A 22,227-nucleotide genomic window follows, 5' to 3' on the forward strand; every position below is an offset into this window, starting at 1 on the left:
ATAGAGGATTGGTGTTCCCACTGGTGACCTAACTAATATGTTCACTGTATCCACAATGTTTTTATTTAAAAAAAGTAATTGCAACACTAGATGGACAGGTGTGTCGAACATTGAAAATTGTGTGGGAATAGTATTCACTTGCAATTTCAAATTCCATTAGTTGTTCAACCACATGCACTAAATTGTGATCTATTTTTCTCAACCAAATATGATAGAATGCTATGCTGGATGTGTCGTAAGAATTACTATGTGACCGATGAAGGATATATAAAGAAAAAGAAAATTTGAGTTAAAGTTGAAATAAGGATATGTGAAAAGCAAAAACTGGCTTTAGTTTATTTCTATGTTTTCAGTTATTCATAGTAATGTGTCAAGTGCTACATTACAAACAAAAAACTACTTTTTTATGTGGTGACTGACACATAGTAGTCATATTTTTTTAGAACACACCTGTTTCCGTGAGATGTGACATTAGTGGGTTTGAGCTTCAGCGAGTGTCCATCTTCTCCTAGTATGCGCCTCATAACCTCTTGTATGATCTACATTTACGCATAGCCCCCAAAATGTACACGTTCTATAACATTTTGCTAGATTTACATTGTTTTTAAGTTGGATTAATACATCTGAGTGTTTTTGTGGGATTATGCGATCTTAAGAGTTGATTTTGTGAGATTTCCACAGGAAAATCGGGACTCTTCTTTACTTTCCATCATTAGAATGCAGAGAACCAGTAAAGGGTGTGTGTACATGTCACGATAAAAGCATGTACAGACTTTTCAAGTCCTAGGCTGCCCCTTCCTCACCCCACTTCCAAATTCCCGTTCATGGCTACACTCACATCAGTGGAAGTGGCTATGAAGTGAAGCAATGAATAGGGAAGGGCATGTTTTGAGGTTGATGGTTATTTTTTGCCATCAATAGTTAGAGATTGATGTTTGCACCAATGTTTTCTGATGATGTCAATACCCTTCTCATTCCACCTTCTATAACCCAGACACTTCCAAAAGAAAGAAATAGTGGAGGCCAATTAAAAAAAACATTTTTTTAGGTCAAAAATATTGTCTTGCATATTTTTTTTTATGGCATTGGTCATGTGTCGATGTTTTAATCAATGTTTAATCAAGGTTATCGATGTTCCATCCATAGCTGAATAGGACATACCTATAAATTTCACCTACCGCAGGAAAAAATGTCCTAATGAGGAGAGTAGGATTAAGTCCACAAAATGGGACTGTTCTCCCTATTTCATCTCTATATCTACTCTCTCTCTCGTTAAAATAGTCTCCAGTGTAGGGGTCTGTCTGTTCAGTCAGGCTGATCTTTCGAAGCACTGGACTGATATTGATGGGGTTTTCACTATTCTGTGAAGCAAGGATGGGGAACCTCAGGCCCGGGGACCGTATAAGGCCCCCGGAATAATTTGCTCTGGCCCTCTGAGCTTTTCTTATGCTAGCCTCATCTGGCTAGCAGGGTGCCCAGAATGGCACCCTGCAGCCAGAATCTATGCAGCAGTGCTGCTTGGAGCGTCCTTAGCTGCCCTTACAGCTCCCTGGAGCATCCTTAGGATACTCCAGGCATTGCTGTATTCACCGGTGATTGTGGCCCTGCCCCCTTGTGACATCACTAATGTTATATATATCAAATGGCCCACAGCAGAAAAAGGTTGAGGAAGCTCAACAGGAAGCCCAGGAAATGCAGGGTACATTGTGCAAAGAGGACATTGCTCATTGCCATATTCGTCAGCTGGGGAGTGGTGCACATGAAGGCTGTGGAAATATGCACAGGTGCCTCACCCCCAGGGACATGCTGATAATGCTTATGGTAGCTGTAATATAAATTTCTCATCCATGATCCTCCTGCCCTTCCCAGCACATCCCAGCGGCCGGGCCCCAGCCAGCTGCAGAGCAGCAGTGTCGGTTGTGGTGACACTGATGAGATGCAGGGGGTTGTGGTGGGATGCAGGGGACTTTGGTGACATGGCAAAGGTTGTTATGAGATCCCGGGAGCTGTGGCAAGATTAAATTGCTCCTGAGCAAAGTCGGGACGGGTCACTACTGATAATTGGTAGAGATGCTCTTTCCAAAAAACAGGAAACATGGCAGAATCTCCAGCAGGACCCCTTCAACTGGGTACAAAATGTAGGGTCCAGTGTGTGATGGTTTTACTATCAATGATGTAGGATTGGTAGTATCCCACCATTAAAGTGATGGTGAGCTGTAGCAGTAAAAGAGTTAAATGCAAAGCATGAAGGGTTTTGTGAGAACATCAGAGGGAAGGGACAGGTCTCTTCCTGCAAGAATTAGTTGTGATCAAATTAGGAGCGCAGAGGATCATGCATCTGTGATTAACTGTGGATGCGATGAAGTTTTGCCCAATGTTGTTGATGCCTGTATGTAGACATGTTGGACATACTGTACATTCCAGCATACATTCCTGGTTGATGGATCTAATAAATGTATAAAGGGGCCCATACATCAGTGACTGATTGCTGCAATTACCCGTTCTGCCAGACTGGGGGGGCGGTGAATTTGGGAAATACATGTTGAAAATCTCAATTCCCTCATCCCAAACCGAAAAGGGTTAGAATCGGCAAGTCAGGATTTCTTTTACATGTTGAAGTTCCCCAATTCACTTGCTGATCGGCAATCATCAACGGCCACCGATATATGGATCGGCAGAATGGGGAATCTGGCCATAGATGTATGGGCTTTTAATGCTGTGACAACACATAGGACTCTCTGCTGAGATTGGCTCCCAGGGCCATGATGTAGTCAGTCCAGGGCAGTGGCGTAAGTTCATCCCAGACACACGCAGGCAAGTTATAATTTGGTGCCCCCGTCACAGCCGCTGACACTGTAATGTAGCAGTTGCATGCAGACATAGATAGACGGAGGCGGCAGCTAATGGTCTGACATGGAGCTCTCCACTAGTGTATGATGGCTTCTCAGGTGCCGGGAAGGGGTGCCATGTATTGGTCGGCCGTGACGGTACACTCCGTGTACATAGTTACAGCCCTAAGTTGGGTGAATATGTTGTGGGCAATGGAGGAGGTGCCCCTTCAGAGCTGAAGCCCAGCGGCAGGCACCTCCATTGTCTCCCATAGTTCTGCCCCTGGTCCAGGTCTTTATCCATTAATGGTCAAACACATCAATGTTACCCTACCGATGCTTACCTGCCTTCGGTGGCAGGTAATAATAGCGCCATCGATGGAGAACATGAATGGCGAGCCCCTTTGAATGACAACCCTACAGAAGCCTCTGCCTAATAATTTAAATTCCGTAATTTAGCCTTACCTAATTAGCATAAAAACATTTCCAGGAATTAACAGATATTGGCAACTCTGAAATACATACAGTAAGAAGCTCAGGATATCATTTTTTACCAGGTGGACAGTGAAATGGGTCATGTTGAATCTGAGGGGTATATTTACTAAAGGGCACATTGTTCACAACCTGCTCCTTCACCAAGGGGTAGATTTACAAATCAGCATCCACCTGTCACCTCCCGATTTGACAAGACAGATTTAAAATGGTGATAGGAATCATTGCTAAACCTGGCTTATTTAGCATATTTTCCTGATGAGCTGCAGCCTTGACCCCCTCCCTTAGTAATCTGCCTCCAAGGGGCTATCCAATCCGGAGTAAATTTTCCAAAAATCTTGTGCCGCAGTTTTTCCCACAGCTGCGAGATTTGTGGGTGTGAGATTTTAACTTTTTTTTGAGCATGCAATTATTTTTTTGGGCGTACCTTCAGAGCAGGTCTAATTTTTCCAAAAATTGTTATTTGGGAAAAATTGTCGAGACTTGCTTTAGCATCCTTAGGATGCCCCCCTAATGACTAATTAAGCAATTGGAAGTTTCCAATTAGCTTAATTAGTCCAATAATTACATGTCATTATTGTTTGTTAAAACCAATTACTTCAAATTACCCCCAAATCAACTTTTGTTAAATACTGAAACCCAAACTTAATTCAAGTAATGATTTAAACTTTTTTTTTGTCTTACATTTTTTTTTACTGTAAATTTTAATTGGCCTAAAATTATTTAAACAAATTTTTTTTTTGTTCAAATCAAAAACGAGCTTCTTTTTATAATTTTTTTTTAATTAAAATTTTTTATTGACCTAAATTTTTTTTTTAAGGTCATTTTTTCTTATTTGTACATAGTTAAAAGAATTTTTTTTAAAACATTTTATAAACTACTTTTTTGGGGGGGCTAATTTTATTATTATTATTATATTTTTGCACAGGCATTTATGTTTTTTTTAAAAGTGCCCCCCAAATTATTTTTAATTAGATACTGTGGGGAGCGCTCATACCCTCGTTAATCCAAAATTAGTCGACATATCTGTGTAATGTTTTTGCGTGCAAATTTCAACATGTTATTGAATAAGCTCTACCCCCCAAACTAACTTAATTGCTATTCATATTTATAACTTTGGGGAGCCCAAAGCAGTTTACAGAACCTGACCGTAGAGAAACCTGTCTCTCGACAGCTGTAGTACAGCATTCTCCCATTACTAAAGGAAAAAAAAAAAAAAAAGAATTAATAGCTCCTCAACAACAGCTGGACAATAAGCCAACACCAACACAACAACTGAGCTCCCGGGCCTCAGAGACTGTATGACCGGGTGATATAATGATCGTAAAATTAGGCGGCAAAACCAGAGAGCCGACACGTGACTGCCCCGTGCCCCCAAACAACACTGACTGACTGACTTGGCGCCATCCGACCCCTCCTTTCAGTGGCACGCGCAATTTGGCGCGCGGGCCCCCCGTCCCCATGGCAACGCATCGCGTGACTTGACCCGACCACTGCGGCAGCGGGAGAATCTGCCCGTGTGTGCTGCTGAGTGTATTCATTCCCCCACCACACTCCATCCGTATAATCATCAATGCGTCGGCGCGGAGGCACCGAAATTGTTAATTATCCGTCATCAGGGTAGGAGTGGAAAAAAAAAAAAGCCCGTCACATGGCCAGCGGGCGGCTGATCTTGCTTTAATTGCGTCAGCGCCGTGGCCCCGCCCCTATTTACCACAGAGGAGGAAAAAAGAAAAGGCGGGAGAGCCTCTGTCACACAGACCCCTGGTACGGGCGAGTGACGCGTAGGTGCCGCCATTGGGAGCAGCAGCAGCATAACTGCACACACACAAATGACCTGTCTGGGAGGAGGAGGAGGAGGAGGCGACGAGCTGGGGAGGGGCGCGGCCAGGCGTGCGTGCTTGACGACGAGGGCGGGGGGAGGTGCCTTTTGGGCGCCGCGTTGCCATGGCGACTCGGTGGGGGATTTGGTGGCGTTGCTGCTCGCACGGGGATGATGTAGGGAGCAGCAGCTGCTGATCTCTGACACATTGTTACCCCCCCCCCACACACCCACTGCCATATTGTACCGGGACTCGCTTCATGTCGGTGAGTAGCCCGCTTCTCTCTCTCTCGCCCGCTGTCTGGGTGTGTGTGACCCGGGGTGGCCCAGGTATTGTCCCTTCAGGTCAGGGGGACCCTATGCGCGGGTGCTGCTAGAGGTGGCTGGAGGGGGTGTTGGGTATTTATTGCTTATGGCATCCACCCCCCACCCTAGGCTGGCACCGTGACCTGCCTGCTGTAATGCACCAGGGGCACAGCCTGGACCTTTGCCCTACAATAGGTGCACAACGTGTTCGTTCAGTGATCGGTGCTGGGGAGGAGGAGAGGGTGGTGCTCCTCTATCTGTCTATCTCTGGCAGGGGCTTTGTCTCCATGTAACCCCTTAGCTGCTGCTGGCTGTGTTACACGGGGCATGTGCTCTCTCCTCACTTCCTACATGCAGCAGCTGCTGAGCACTAGTAATGGGGTTAGTACTAGTGCACCCTGTATTCTCCTGCTGGCATCCTGTCTGTGGCATGTAGCTTTCCTCGCTGAGTGCTCCCATTTCCTCTGTCCCTGGGCCGCCGTGCAGGGGTTAATGCAGTCAGCTGAGGGGACTATGCAATAAATGAGCACCTTTTATGAGCCAGGAGTTGTTGTACTTTGGCCCCTACATGGGTGTGTAGGGTCCCTTCCATGTCACCTCCTGCTGTTGTTGGATCCTGTACATGAACCACTGGGAAGAGTTTGGTTTAACCTTGGTAGGGTGTAATAAAGATCAGATTGGTCTGGCTCAGGCTTTATTTATTTAATGGACATTGATGGCATTCAGAGGCAATTGTGTGTTTGTTACAGACTTGTGACCTTTTTAATTATACTTTCATTGAGTTGAGATGTGGAGTACTATTATGCTTTTGTGTATGTATATGTACAAAGTGATTTTACCCTTCCAGATTAGTTTATAATTTATTTTTCATTATTGCCATAGCACCAGCATATTCAGCCAAATATTAATGTGTATAGATGTGTGTGCAAAACTAATTGTAGTTCAGTGTAAAGCACAAGACAGTACACGCCTTAGCTTTCACTGTTCAGTCCCATCAGAGATGAATTGCCTTAGCAGTCAGGCCTCTGCATATGAAATAGCCCACATCTGTAGCCCTGCTAACATGACTCATGATTAGTGTCTATTGTCTTCTCTGTCACAAGAGCAGTATCAGCTGATTTAATGAAGTGAGCAATGTATACATGGAATATGGTGTTTAGTGTCCTTGTTGGGTGCTCTTTGTCCTCCATTGCCTGAACTCTGGTGGTTTTATAGTCTCTATTGTGCATGTCCTCAATAATGAGGTGGATGCCCTTTACTGCCAGAAAGCTTCCAACTCCTTGTTGTATACCCACCTAGCTATGGAAGGTGTAAGCTCCTGCCCTGTAACTGCATCCAGCTGTTTGAATTGCTGTAAGAAATGGTAAAGCTGGGACTGTGACAGACACGTGGTGAGCGGAAAGCTGAGCCAGCAGTGGCATGTACTTGCTGGTCACAGGCTCTGCGTGTTCCCCCACCCACTCTTTATCAGCCTATTTCAACATTCCTGTGTCCTTCCTTATGTGACTGTTTCCTGTCAGAACATGTACTTATTGCACGACAAAAAAAAATAAAAATATATATATATATAATTGTGTGTGTGTATGTGTATATATATATATATATCTTTTTTATTTTTTTTAATAGTTTTGTTAAGAAATAATTGGCAAAATAGTTTTGTACTAAACAGTAAAAGTTACAATTGATGATGTTACTACTCCTTTTACTCCAGAGCTAAAACCCAGGTTATTGCTGGGTCTACCCGAGTCACAGCTCAGTGTAAAAGGATCCCTGAAAAATAACCCGGGTCAAGTGACCCGGCAATCCAACCCCGGTAGCTACCAGGGTCAGACCCAGAATGGACCTGGGTAACTGTGCAGTGTAAACAGCACAATCTGGGCGATCCGACCTGGGTCATGCCTAAAATGAGCTGATTGGTGGTTGTGGAGCAGTTGCCTCCCACTTTTTCTGACCTCACAAATTTAGCAGGGCAGACCTGGGTTCAGTGTGAACGGGGCTGATCTGAGAATAACCCAGATCGATGGTGCTGTGTAAACTGTGTCTGACCTGGGTTGGAACAGTATCTGAAAACCCAGGTCGGACTCAGGTTTTTGGTGGAAAAGAGGTACTAGTTTTTACAGTAGGGTTACAGTTGTGAAAAAACTAACAGCAGTTCTCAAGTTGCTAGGTTTTTGTTAATTTTTATTTGAGCCTATTGTATTACACATGAGGGTTATGGACATTACACGACTTGAACAATATGCAAGCTTATTGCTGTTATGATTCCATCCGTCATAATCCTTTACTGACCACCTAATCCTCACAGTTTTCTGATTTGTCAGTTTATATAATGACCTTGATAACTATTTACAGTCTGTGCTGGGCTAATGGCCTTGTATGTTTGACACATTCATAGGGTGATCAGGTTATGATATTGAAAGTTAAGGAGACTTTATAGGTTGGTGGGTAATTAATGGTGTTAAAAAGATGTAAAGTTGTCAGTCTTAGGTTGCGTTTGAAATACTTTGTTACTGCACTGTAATCCAGAACTGGCGATATTCATTCTATCACCCCCTTACATGACACGCTTTGTATCATTTCAGGAACTTCTATACCTGGAACCGTTGTGGGCGTGATATGTATTTTTAGTTCTACTATGAATGTCTTCATTTTAATGGTGTTGCAAGTTATTATTTATTTATATGGCGCCACAAGTGTTCTGCAGCGCCTTACAAAGTACATAAACAAATTGTAGACAAGCGACTTACATAATACAATACAATACGATACAGGACCAGGACATGGATAATATATATTGCTACATTACCGTCCGCAACACCCAGATAAGTAACCAAGTGTTAGGTGCCCTAGTGGTGAGTAAGAAGTAGATGAAACGAAAGTAGGGAGAAGCACAAGAGGGTAGAGGGCCCTGCTCGTAAGAGCTTATATTCTAAAAGGGAGGGGAAGACAAACAGGTTTGACACAGATGGGATAGATGTGGAGGAAGGAGCATGTAGCAGGGAGTTAGAATGATAGCTGGAAGGCATTGATGAAGTAGTGGGTCTTGAGAGCCCGTTTGAAGAATTGTAAAGAGGTGGAGAGTCTGATGGGGAGTGGGAGAGAGTTCTAGAGGTGGGGATCAGTGCCGGCAAAATCTTGGAGGCGGGAGTGGGAGGAAGTAATCAGCTGGCATGAAAGGCGGCATGCATTAGTTAAACGAAGAGAGTGGAGAGGAGAGTGAAGGGAGATGAGATCAGAGATGTATATGGGAGAAGATTGGGTGAAGGCTTTTTGAGCGAGTGTCAGAACCTTAAATTGGGTTCTAAAAGGGAAGAGGAGCCAGTGGAGGGCTTGTAGGAGAGGGGATGCAGATGTAGAGTGTTTGGAGAGGAAGATAAGCCATGCAGCAGCATTAAGGATAGACTGGAGAGATGGGATTTGGGGAGGCCAGATACCGTGTTTCCCCGATAATTAGACCTACCCCGAAAATAAGCCCTATCCTTACTATTGATGAATGGCCCAAAATAAGCCCTACCCCGAAAGTAAGACCTAATAAAATCTAAATTTTTCCCGGACCCTGCACTACACTAATATGCACCCAGCTCCACCCCCCACATGAAATCCGGTACTACGGTAAATGAAAGAGCTGGAGGAGGCTGCCCGGCCCGCTCGGGACGCTCCTCCACCAGCTTACAGTAACGTACTCAGACTGCAAAACAAGCTTTCAATAAAGCTTGTTTTGGAGTCAGTGCGCGTGACGTCATGACGTCACGGCGCGCCTCTGAAGGTGGACATCGGAGGAGCCAAGGACCGTGGAGGAAGGCGCGACTCTGAAGGTGGACAACGGAGGAGCCGCGGATCGTGGAGGAAGGCGCAACTCTGAAGGTGGACTTCTTGTTGTAAAGGTAAGTTGGGGAAATTGCTGCGTTCAACAGGGAGAGGGACAAGCTGAATTCAACACCGGGGTGGGGGGGCTGGAGACACACAGGCTGTATTCAACAACAGGGGGGGGGCTGGAGAGGCACAGGCTGCATTCAACAACAGGGGAGGAGAGAGGCACATTGAAATTGCTGTCAATGTTAACTAAAATAAGCCCTACCCCGAAAATAAGCCCTAGTGTGTTTTTTGGACAAAAAAAATAAAAATAAGACAGTGTCTTATTATCGGGGAAACACGGTAGGAGGAGGTTACAGTTGTCCAATTTGGAGATGACCAGTGAGTGTGTGAAGGTTTTAGTAGCATCCTGGGTGAGATAGGGTCTGGTCTTAGAAATATTTTTGAGATGGAAACGACAGGACTGTGAAATGTTCTGGATATGTGGTTTGAAGGAGAGGGATGAGTCCAGGATAACTCCAAAGACAGCACACCTTGGGACTAGATGAGATAGTTATTCCATCAATTGATAAAGAAATAGTGGGAAGTGAGGTTATGTGGGAGGGTGGGAGGACTATCAGCTCTGTCTTAGACCTATTAAGTTTATGAAATCGCTGGGACATCCAGGAAGAGATAGCAGAGAGACAGTTGGAGATACGAGTCAGAAGAGAGGGTTAGAGATCAGGGGAGGAAAGGTAGATTTGAGTATCATCAGCATAGAGATGATAATGGAGGTCAAAAGAGCTGATGAGTTCACCTAGAGAGGAAGTTTAGAGGGAGAATAGGAGAGGTCCAAGAACAGAACCTTGGGGAACACCTACTGTAAGAGGCTGTGGGGTGGAAGAGGAGTCATGAGAGGAAACTGAGAAAGATCGGTCAGGTAGGACGACAGCCAGGAGAGGGCAGTGTCACGTAGACCAAGGGAGTGAAGGATATGCAGCAGGAGAGGGTGGTCCACAGTGACAAAAGCAGCAGAGAGATCAAGGAGAATGAGAAGAGAGTAGTGGCCTTTGGAAACACTGGGCCTAATTCAGACCTGAGCGCTTGCAAGTGGGTCGATGTTGCCCAAGTGCGCATGCGCACGACGGAGGCGGCTCCGTCGGGCGCATGCGTGGGACCCGAATAACGACGGCCAAGTTGTCGTTTAGGGTCTTGCACCAAAAGGGGCGTGCTGTCGATGGTGATTGACAGCACGCCCCCTTTGGTGGGCGTGCCGGGGGCGTAGGTGCCCAGACGGAGGCGTTGGGAACGCCTACCGTCTGGGGCCGGCCCCACTGACATCACTAGTGATGTCAGTGGGAGTGCTTTTGGCTCTGATAGAGCCAAAAGCACTCCAGGGCTTGCGGCAGCGAGACCCTACCGCAAGGGTCTCGTCGCAAGCCCGATGGTCGCGATGGGCTTGACCATGGCGACCATCATTTTGGCCGCTCGCTATAGCTGTGGGTGGTCACCAACAGCTATGCGAGCGGCCAGGAGGCCGCTCCAAAAAGGAAGAGGGACGGCCCTGATTCAGAGCGAGCGCTCTGTCAGAACCTCCGGCTCTGAATCAGGGCCTCTTGAATGTCTATCCATTTGTGTATATGCATGCATCAAGATTGGGCACACCTTGCTATTCATCCCGAGTCGATCGGGCACTACTAGTGTGGCTGGATGACAACTGCACACATTGTGGCTGATGCAGTTGAGCGTAAGTTGGGCCGTGATTTGTGCTTGCATGTAAAGTATTAAGCCTTTACCCATATGCTTGGTTTCATAGCCACATCAGTCCAAACTTACACCAGCCCCATCTTGATGCAAAAGATCCATCTAAATGGTATCTGGTCTTTAGGCCTACAGTAAAGAGGTAGACGATACAAGTTATACAGGCAATAGGTCGACATAGTCTGAAGGTCCACACACTAAAGGTCGACTAGTAAGAAGGTTGACCGACAGAAGGTCAACAGGGTAATTAGGTTGACACATAAATGGTCGTCGGGTGTTTTTTTTTTTTTCTTTTTTTAATTTTTTTTGGGTTAAGCACTAGTAGGGACGGTTAGGGTCAGACACCTACCTCGACTGTTAGGCTTAGGCACCAGGAGGGAGGGTTAGGGTGAAGATTAAGGCTAGAAAAAAAAAGTTGACCATTTCTGTGTCAACCTTCTGTCTCCGTCGACCGTCTTACTAGTCGACCTTTAGTGTGTCTATCTTCAGACCCTGTCGACAGATTGCCTGTCTAACTTGTATTGTCTACCTAAACATTGTCTACCTTTTTATTGTAGACTTAATGATCCACACCCTATCTAAATATCTTTACAACGCTGCATAGCTGCAAATCCGTTGCCACCCCCTTGTTAAACTTTACCTACATTAGAGCACCGCATTATCACCTAGCTTCGCCCCTTTAGCTATAAGTGGAAATGCGTATAACTCACTAGTTGCAAGTGCGGTGCAAAATCACTCAAGTTCTGATCGCAAAAGTGACTTCTGTTCAACTCTGCATCGCCCCCACTGTGGGATAGTGATCTTTGTTCAGTCTAATTTTTTCCGTGCCTATCTTCGCTTTCCCAATTAGATGTTGACTGGATCAGCAGTTGTTTCGTGCCCATACAGTTTGTTTTGGTGTCAACTTCTATATTAAACAGACAGCCTTGATTTGCTAAAATTGAAGGGTGCATAGATACCTTTAGCCGAATATTGAAAGTGTTATTTGCACACCGTTGAAGTACGGTCATGAGAATGTGGCCTATCAATTGACTCACAGATGGTGAAGTTAGTGAGGCGCACAGTCTACTTTCGTTTTTATATTTCGCATCGTGCCTATCTGTAATACCCCTTGCTGGATGTTAACAATTTTATGAAGTACTGTGGAATTTCTTTTATGCCAAGCCAACTTGTTCTCTTTTGTAGATGATCATTTTGTATCATCTGCTCAGTGAGTGGCTAATGACCTTGTCTGGCCTGAGAGCCCTAGGGCCTTTTGATAAAGTAGATGTTCATCCATCAAGCTACTATCCTGTGTCTGGTTTTCAGTAAGAACTTCGAAGCATGCATTGACGGGAGAGCTTTCAATACACACTAAATGGACATCTTGAGGAGAGCAAACCATGTTTAAAGGCAATAGATGTCTTTTTTTAAATACATTTATACCTCTACGGTTTTTAAAGGTTGCATTTTATTTTAATTTTTTTGCAAGAGAATCACAACATTCTGACATACAAGTAGTTTTCACAATAAAAATAGTGTGATAATTGCTGCTGGTTTTTGTTTCATAGAATATTTCTGGAAACATCTTGTTAGTAGCAAGAGTTTCTAATGGCTATGTGTCATTCACCTAATAATAGAGCACAACTTAATCATATGGCGAACAGCGAGCACAAACTATTCTCCAAATAGCTACATAGAAAGTGTATAAATATTCTCATGACTTTGGGTCAGAATCCTTCTGCATATTATTTGTGAGAAACATATTTTTTTATTTTATTCTTACCATTTGTGCAATACAGAACGCCAAGATGAGTGGATGTCTCATGGCACCCCACCAGTACCTCACCCTATGGTAGGCTACTGAAAGCTGTGGAAGGAAAGTTAACTTTATAGGAGAAAAAAAAAGCCCTCTTCACCGCCCACTTACGGTACTACCGGATTCGTTGTCGAGATATAGGGACACCTAGTGGGTGGTTTCCAATGTCAGTGCCGGTGTTTACATGCAGTTGCAATGACAACTCGTCCCCATCTCGCGTGTAGGGAGGGGTGAGTTAATTGGATTGAGCCCTATGGGGGTATAAAATTACATACATTACCGCTATGTGGCATTCTGGAACGGCACATCATATCCTGCTGGCATCACATTGTGATGTTGGCACTGCCGTAAGTGGCTTATATGTGTGCAGTCGGGCCACGCGGTGATGCCTCGTGGTTCATCGTGCCAAATTGAATTCCCACCTGGGGATAATGCAGAACTGAACATGCCCCTGTTTGCAACCATTTCTTACATATTTTTGCACTGCAATTGCTCCACAATTGATCCCATGCATGTACTGTTGATAGAGTAATACACATCTGCAGTTACGATAACTGAGAGATTTCTGTTGTAACTGTCTTATATAGGCATAATAATTTAGGGCATGTCCATGCAACAGCAGGCTACGCAGAGTTGGAAATATGCCTGTTTGGAGGTGCATCTCTTGTACCTAGAAATAGGGCAGGTGCATGTGCGTGCTGATGGGGATGACTAGTAGCACTGTACTCAGTGTTGTACTCAGCTTGCAAGTGAAATTGCTGGCACTCTAGTTACCATATTTTTGTTTAAATTAATCCTTACATTTACAAGACTCCTCAATTCTTTGCCCATAAATAAGGAAACATTTTATGGAAAAAAGGAACCTTTATACACAGAAAGGGCAATGAAAAGTATGGTGTGAACATGGCTCATTTATGTCTATCCAGCCAGTATAACCTTAAAGAAAAAAAAAAAGTATATTACGGCCGTAGATCTTAACAAGTCGGCAGCGTGTAGAGCCGGTCGTGTGCGTCCTTTTGTGTTGAACAATGTGTGCAGTGTAGTGAGTTCTTGCTTTCATTCTTCTGAAGTGATTCCTTGTGTCGAATGACCCAGCAGCATAGTTAATGTACCACTTTCCCTTTTCACACCTTACATAGTCGGAGGAACGATCCTCCAGGCTCTTAATATTGCCCTGTTGTTGAGAGACTTTTAGTGCCAGGGTTTTCAGCTATTCACATTTAGATTGTGCAGGATTTGCATAACAGTTGCATACTTGAGTAGGATAAAAGACTTCTTTTCAAATGGGCACATCTTGCCACAGGCGAGTCAAACTAGTCATCACTTAGAAAAACAAAGAACTTTTTTTTTTCTTTTTCCAAAGGGGAGGACGGTGAGTGACTAAGTTAAACATTTAAATTTTTTTATCCTCTCCCCTCTGATTTTGAGGAATGCAGCTAGAATGTAATACTGTACATTGTTCCTATTAGGCCGACGAGGAATAGAAATTCCTGCTTGTCTCTGCGTGGAGAGATAAGATGTCCTGTATTATTCTGAAATCTCTAGCATTCATTCTCTAGCATAGCAAAACATAATGTCCTATATATAAAGGTGTCTACGCCTTATATTCTAAATTGCTTGTCTCCGAATGCGGTATGTAACATTATATCTTGATGACTTCGTATATTTCAGCCGTAATCAAATTTATTACTCCAGAATGGTATCACAATGGTATTGGATCAGTTTCTTCTATTGTCACAATAGATAAATGGTCTTCAAATTCCAAGTAGTTTTTTTGCTTCTGTTTAGACATTTGTAGCACATTTTAGGGAGCTGTCATTCATCTCGATCCGTCTAAATTTTGGGGGTCAGACTATAAAAGCTGCATTATCTCCCTGCTGTAAAATTGTACTAATGTGCCTCTCTTGTAATACGGAACCCCCAAAGAAATAACAGTCACTATCTTAAAATGGCAGCGAAGGGCGATGTGAACAGGGGGAAACTATTACAAGCCACAGTCTTGATGCTCTAGCGAGGATCAGGAACATGTTAGTAAAGGATATTTCTGTAGTGTAGCATTACAAGTATATCATTTTATTTATATAGCACTTTTCTTCCAAAAGGGCTTATTGCATCCTATTGGGAGAGAAGCGCTGTATAAATAAATTTAATAAAAGGAATTGACCTACCTAAGACACTAACCTATTAGACATCATATGTTTCATGAAAAGGTCTTTGGAGTGAAATACTGTCTTGTGTTAATGATTCCTTGAAAACCTTAGTTTACATTCATATTGATAGGAACTCACAACTGAGAGAGCTGTGGGCCTGATTCAGACCTGCTCGTGAGCGCTCGCAAGCGGGTCGATGTTGGGCCAGTGCGCATGCACACGACGGACCCGGCTCCGTCGTGCGCATGGGCGAGACCCGGATAGCGACGGGCAAGCCGTCGCTATGGGTCTCGCTACAAAGGGGGCGTGCTGTCGATGGTGAGTGACAGCATGCCCCCTTTGGTGGGTGTGCCGGGGGCGTGGCTGGCCAGACAGGCGTTCCCATGGGAACGCCTACAGTCTGGGGCCGGCCCCACTGACATCACAAGTGATGTCATTGGGAGTGCTTTTGGCTCTGATAGAGCCAAAAGCACTCCAGGGCTTGCAGTAGACGAGACCCTACCACAAGGGTCTTGTCGCAAGCCCGATGGTCGCGATGGTCTTGACCATCGCAACCATCTTTTTGGCCGCTCGCTATACCACAGCTATGCGAGCGGCCAGGAGGCCGCTCTAAAATCAGGAAGGACGGCCCTGATTCAGAGCGAGCGCTCTGTCAGAGCGTCCGGCTCAGAATCAGGGCCTGTGATCGCAAGATAGGTATATTGCTGTTTACATTTCATCCCTCCATATCAGCGTATACTAAATGGCTAATCATAGTTGCTGCAGGCTATACAGGAAAGCATTTTATGTCAGAAGCCTATACAGCCAACTCCTACTTAGCTGGTGTTGTCTTTCCTGTTTAGCTGGTCAGGCACTCCGTAGCTACGTTGAGTATTTCATCTACAGTTAGGATTTACTTGGAGGTGAGCTTTTCCTGATCGGTATACAGCTGATACAGGCTAGGAAAGTGGTAACCTGAGGGCAGCTATTGTTTCCACACCTAATTCTTGCATGCTGGACTTCAGGGATGTGGCATAATATCCCATCTTATGCATGTCCTTCTACTGAACACGCCAGTCGGCTGTTTGCAGAAAAAGCTTATTAGTCATGGAGAAGCTGTACAGCAGCCAAAAAGGTGCACAGTATACCAATATGTCGTTTAAATTTGCCTGTCCAGCTGTGATGTCAGTGTTGGCAGCCCCCTGTAGCCAGTTTACGGGCGGTCGGCGAGTCCCCGTGTAAACATACAGTTGCACATACATCTGCATAATATATCTGTTGTGCTGTAGAGCTGACCTGATATATCTGTGAGCAATGTCGCCCATGCACTAGTAATATATAGTTTGTTGACAGAACGATATATCGACAAGTGTGTACCCAGCATTGGAACGGGTTCCCCCTTTTTTTTTTTTTCCTTTGTTTCTAGTGCGGTTCTGTCTCTGATCTTCTGAAAACTGGATAAAAAGAAAACTGATAAAGATAAAAATAGTTCTTGCATTGTCAGCAGTGCTGCACTGCCTGTGGATTACTTGCAAGCCATCTGTGTCAGTTGTACATAAACATAGAAAGTGCAGCAGGCCCGACAAAATGGACACTATGCAGAGCTTTGAAAAAACTAAAAAAAAACAAATCAAAGGGATGACACATTTGTTACTAAGGAGTTGATATTAAAAAAAAAAAAAAAAAAAAGCTATTTTTAAAATGTACCAGATCTTGGCTAAGTGTACGTGTTGATGGTCCTGGGAAAGGACCACTCCCTCTTCTGAGGACTTTTCCGTTAGCGTGAATCGGAGGATACTCTAGTCTTGCAGGACAACTTATTTGAGTCCATTTTTAAAGACTTGCAGCTGTGACATAATCACTAGAGAATTGCCAAACAAAAGCAAGCTAGCTGTACAGGGCTACTAAGACATAAGACTAGGGGCGGAATTCAGTTTTGGCATGCCCGGTCTCCCATCTAAAGTGACGGGAGATCGCGATGTGCTATTCAGTTGATGCCGAGTATCGCGCTGATCGCTCCCAAAGTGGTGGGGTTTAGCCGTATAAAGCGACTCCCCGACCAAAGTGTTTGGTCACGATCGCAAAAAAAATGCAGTTTGGGCGCCCAAACTGGTCACTTTTCACCCACTTCAGTTCGCACCCACCTGGGGGTGCGAGCTGAAATGGTGCGCCGGCAGCTGATCGCGTTCGACAGGAGCAACAATTAAATAGCTAAAAGCAATTGTTTTCCGCCCTAAGATGCATGTCTCAAGGTTGATTTAACCATTGCTAACTTTTTCAACAAAACTACTAAGCCATTAGCAGATGGTGGCACTCTTAGAGATCCTATAAGTAATAAAGATGGAGACTCTTCGAATGAAGGTGCATGTTTCTGCAGGGGTTAACGTTGCATTCATATGTATAATTTCAGAGGTTACCCTGGGCGAAAAAAGGGATTTGGGTTTGATGCTCGTTCGTTATTTGTAAGAACTTGGGAATTCAAAATGGTCTTGCATCTCTAGTATTCATTCTAGCACTTGCACCTGACATAACCCATGCAGTTCCTCTTTCCTGCCTAGGGTGTCGCTCTCTGCTTTGGTGCTTCTAGCACACTCTGGTCTGTATCTCAGAAGTTAATTTTATCAGTTGAGTGTGCTAGAAGCACCAGAGTGGTGTGACACCACAGGCAGAAAAGAGGAACTGCACGGATTGTGAAAGGTGTGCAGGGTGCTTGAATGATCACTACATTTCTGATTAGGTGAACCATTTTATGAATGTGTATTGTGTCATATGAAGTCCCAAAAGGTTGTCCTGGCTGCCATCGAACTAGGAAACTTTGTGAACTCCATGGGCGGAATTCAATTGATTCCAGCCCCTATCGCGCCCGATGGAGCTATTCAATTCTTGCTCCTGTAGGGCGCAATCAGCTGCCCGCGCTCCATTTCAGCTCGCAGCCCCAGGGGGATGAGAGCTGAAATGTGCGAAAAGTGACTTGTTTGGGCACCCAAACATCACTTTTCACGGTCACTCCCAGCACTTTGGTCGGGTTTAGCTGCTTTACGCGGCTAAACCTGACCTCCATGGGCGCGATCAGCGCAAAAAACGCCATCAAATGAATAGCGGTCCGCGATCTCCTGTCACTTTAGACGGGAGATTCGGACCGCATAATCAATTGCATTCCACCCCATAGGTTAAATTGCGTTTCTCTGCACAATGATTCCTCATATTCTGTGTATTAAACCAGCACGTCCAGTTCGCCAGTCTACGCTTCGGATTAAACACCGCTCCCTACACTGTTTTTATGAATTGGTTGATAAGTATTCGTACATCTTGGACTGCAAGGGATTGATCTCATACCATTATCTAGACCACATTATAGGTAATGCAGGTCCAGCAGCATAGCGTGTAAGTTATTCCAACCCTACAAAATAATTGATTAGCAATTGGTTGTAGTAATTTAAAGCCATTTGCAAGACAGTTCCTGGAAGTATTGCTGACTCAAAAGTGAGGATGGGTTTAACAAGCACTATAGATAACATTGAAAATATAGGCAAAAGTTAAAGAGCTAGCCATCAAGCTCTTATAGCTAACTGTAAGCACTGCCTTGGGCCTAAGTCCATAAGACTGAAGTGCATAGGAATGTACAGTTGGCACACAACCAATTTATAGCAAGAGTTTTGCAGGCAGCCAAACATGTTAGACCTTCTGTTTGCTAGCTCCTTTTATTATTGCTTTAATAAAATCTATTTGAATCACTACAGGAAGTTTCCTTAGGTGGTTACCATCAACATATTATTTCCTGGTAGCAGTCACTTTAGCTAGAAGTATTGGAAATGTCATGATCTATTGTGCCAGGAACCTTGTTTTAATATTTACAGTGATCAAAATGGTCCAATCATCCATTGGTGCCAGTAGTGGCTTCTAAAATTCATATTAATCAGGAACTGGTATGTCCCCTCCCTTTGCCTTAGATGCCGCACTTACTCTCAAAACACTAGGGGTATATTTACTAAAGTGGGATTTTTTAGAAGTAGAGTTGTTGCCCATAGCAACCGATCAGTTTCTACTTATTTAACTAGCACCTTCTAGAAGATAATAGCTAGAATCTGATTGCTTGCTAAGAGCAACAGCTCCAAAAACCTGCACTGTAGTAAATATACCTCACAGTCTCTAAAACTTTTGCAAGTTAAGGTGCCTATCCACTAGCAGACATGAAAACGACTGCACGATTACGACATTTTTATCAAGCAGTCGTTTTCATGTCTGCTCATAGCATGCACTGAATGAGCAGTCTTTCAGTACAGGCTCATCTATCATCTGTAAACATGCAGGTAGTCAGGTTGACCAGGATATTTACACGATGATGTCTAAACAACCAGCGGGCACGCGCATCGCTGATCATTTAGACATATTTGCAAACTATTAACGATATCGTAATCGTTCATTTAGGGGCTTTAATGGGGGGTATCCACTAAACGATTTAAACAAGCGATTGCACAATAACTATGTCATCGTGCAATCGCTTGCAAATCGTGCATGCAGCGGGGATGTTTTGGACGGAAGCGACCCGCGATGCGCGTGCCCGCGGGTCGCTTGCGACATTGCCCGTACATGCAGGTCAACCTGACGATCTTGTCAGGTTCTGCATGTGCGGGGATGAGGGATGTGCTGGGACTGAACGAGTGAACGTTCAGTCTAGGCACATCATAAGTGTGGCAGCTCTACAGGACTTTGTACTGAAATTCATGAGTTGGGGCGAGCTGAAGCTGGATTAGAACAATAATGTTTTACCTATTGAAGCAAAGCTTTATACCACAGGTCTGGTGTTTAAACTGTTTGGTATGAGTAACGTTCTGACATTTCCTCTGAACTGTTTGTTTTTATGTTGGACTGTTTATGTACCAACAAATCGGCCATCTAATATGGGTTTTTAAAACACAATAAAATACCAGCGCTATAATACACCACTATACAGGGTATAATAAATTGGATGGTTCTTTAATACACAATAACACAATAGTCAACAGCTATATAGCATATAAAACTGTTCAATAATTAGAACAGTATAGAAAAAATGAAGTTCACATTGGACAACCATAAAAAAACCATAAAGTCTCAGTTATAGTTAATCTACTCCTTGGTATTTATAAAACTCGTGGGGCAGCATAAATTACCGGATTGGAAAGGCAAAGTTCCATTCAGTCCTTTAGCAGATTTACCGCAAAATCTAGGATGATGTAGATCCTCCGGATGCTGTTAGTTCCTGCCAGTGGCTGGTATAATTCAGTCCAGAGTCGAGTAGAGGAACCAAGGGGAGTTTAAGAATGGTATGTCCAAAGGTAGGTATAAAAGCGCTCAACACGTTTCACTGGAAATTTTTAGGGTCCAGCTTCCTCAGGAGCATTAAGTGATCTGTCCAAATGATCTTTTTATACCTATAGTATGTCCACTCATTAGCTGCATCTGTGTGCAATTAACGTGCAAATAATAGAACCGTCCAAAAACTTAAAATAATTTATCTCATAGGAAGGCAATCCCATTTATTCATATAATAATAATATATAGCTAAAACGATAAGTATATTACCTTTTAGGTTTATTTAGAAGACTCCATTCCTGAGGTCCGATCACATGACCCGGAAGTACCGCATTCAATGAAGGAGAATGGGGGAACGTAGTCTGATGGATTGGAAGAAATCATGTGGTTGCGAGTCACGTGATCGCAGGTCACATGATCGTGAAACGCATGATAATCCCAATTCATCAATAATCACAATAAATAAATAGTATAATATGGGTTTTTGACTTTAATGGAGCAATTCAATTGTTGCTCCATTAGACGCCCATTAGTATTTTACACGCTAGCCCCGTCTAAAATCCTGTTTTGGGTGTCCAAACTACCATTTGGGTGCCTAAACTAAGGACTTTTCACACTTTTTTTCTCACACCTCTGGAGGCTGTGAGCAAAAACGTGACTGCCGCAGCTAATGGGCATCTGATCGGAGCAACAGTTTAATTGCTCTGATCATACGCCCATTAGTTAAGACGTCCAGCGCTACCAATTGAATCCTCCCCCTAAGAGAGTTGTCTGTGCAGAGCATTTTGCTGTACTGAGGAGCACTTTATACAGGAAATGCATTGTAATAAAAGTTTTATATGTTGAACGAGTGTGGCAGAATATCAACATGGACTTTATGGGGGGAATTCAATAGGTTTCGGGTGCCAATTAGTAATGGCACCTGATGGAGCAATTAAATTGCTCCGATCAGGTGCGAGTGCCATGTGCACGACATTTCTGCTCGCCGCCTTCCGGTGGCGAGTAGAAATATGCTGAAAGTCAGTGTTTTGGTTGCCATAACCAGGACTTTAGGCTGGTTTAGCAGTGTGCTTTTGGGCGCAACAACCGTGAAAATTAATGGACGCCCTAAACAATTTAATTGCTCTGTCAGGTGCCCATTAGTTATTGCCGCCCAAAAAACAATTGAACTACCCCCTATATTGACATGTGAATGTTGACATAACGTTTTTTTGTGCATTTAAGCCCTAACCACAGCCTAACACTAACATGAGATGTTGACATTATTTCGATGTCGACATAACGTCCATGTTGACATGCTGATATTACATACCTGTTGAAAATGTAATTAGGTCAGGCTGCTTCCCCTTATTTAAAAGCATTATTACAATTTTATTTTTAATATATTATTTATTTTATTAACCTGCTTTTGGGGTGGTTAAAGCCCCTGTTAGTGCTTTCTCAAAAAGCCAGGTTAGTTCAGGCTGAAATCACCCTCCCAAGATGTGTTGGGCTCCTAATAAGCAGGATTTTTGGAGTAAATATAAAAGTTGAAAGGATTTAAGGGGCTAGGCTAGGGCTTATCCTATTGTAATGTGCTGGCACTTTATAAATGTTAATAAATAGTATAATAGTGATTGAAGACAGGAAGTGATGTTTAAAATCCTCTCGTACTGCAAATGGTTGCACTTCTCAAAACTGAAGGTTGGCGTGCTGATAGTTGAGCATTTAGGGTGTGATGCCGAGACTGACAATGTGCCTGTTTGCAGAGCTTATTTTGCGTATTTTAGCACTGCTCCAGAACCGCGCAGAGTTGTACGCATTTCGATTGCGCCTGCATTAACGACAGACTAATCGTTAAGGGCTACAATATGGCTTTCCCATATCTGCATATTTCAGTGTGACACAACTGTGGAACGCAGAGTTATGCTGCATACACACGTAAGGATTTTGTTAGTGAACGATTTTCGTTCACTTTATTTCCTTTGAAAAAGTGAACGATTTTTTTTGTAGTGTAATGAACGA

At 43.8% G+C, this 22,227-nt stretch overlaps 1 protein-coding gene across 3 annotated transcripts in view; it reads left to right on the top strand.

Moving 5' to 3' along the window:
* Window positions 1-5,269: 5,269 nt before the first annotated feature.
* FOXN2 (forkhead box N2) overlaps window positions 5,270-22,227 on the top strand; it is a 60,931-nt gene continuing 43,973 nt past the window's right edge. Inside the window, exon 1 of one of the 3 annotated variants that reach the window (XM_088450722.1) lies at window positions 5,270-5,408. The gene's annotated coding sequence lies outside the window, so the exon portion shown is untranslated. Of the gene's footprint in view, window positions 5,409-5,457; window positions 5,473-5,794; window positions 5,830-22,227 lie in introns of those variants that run through there. The other 2 variants (XM_088450724.1, XM_088450725.1) reach the window with 2 other exon arrangements.

The sequence above is a fragment of the Taudactylus pleione genome, unplaced genomic scaffold (genome assembly GCF_031769625.1).
Source record: "Taudactylus pleione unplaced genomic scaffold, aTauple2 ptg000522l, whole genome shotgun sequence".
In the NCBI taxonomy this organism is placed as follows: Eukaryota; Metazoa; Chordata; class Amphibia; order Anura; family Myobatrachidae; genus Taudactylus; species Taudactylus pleione.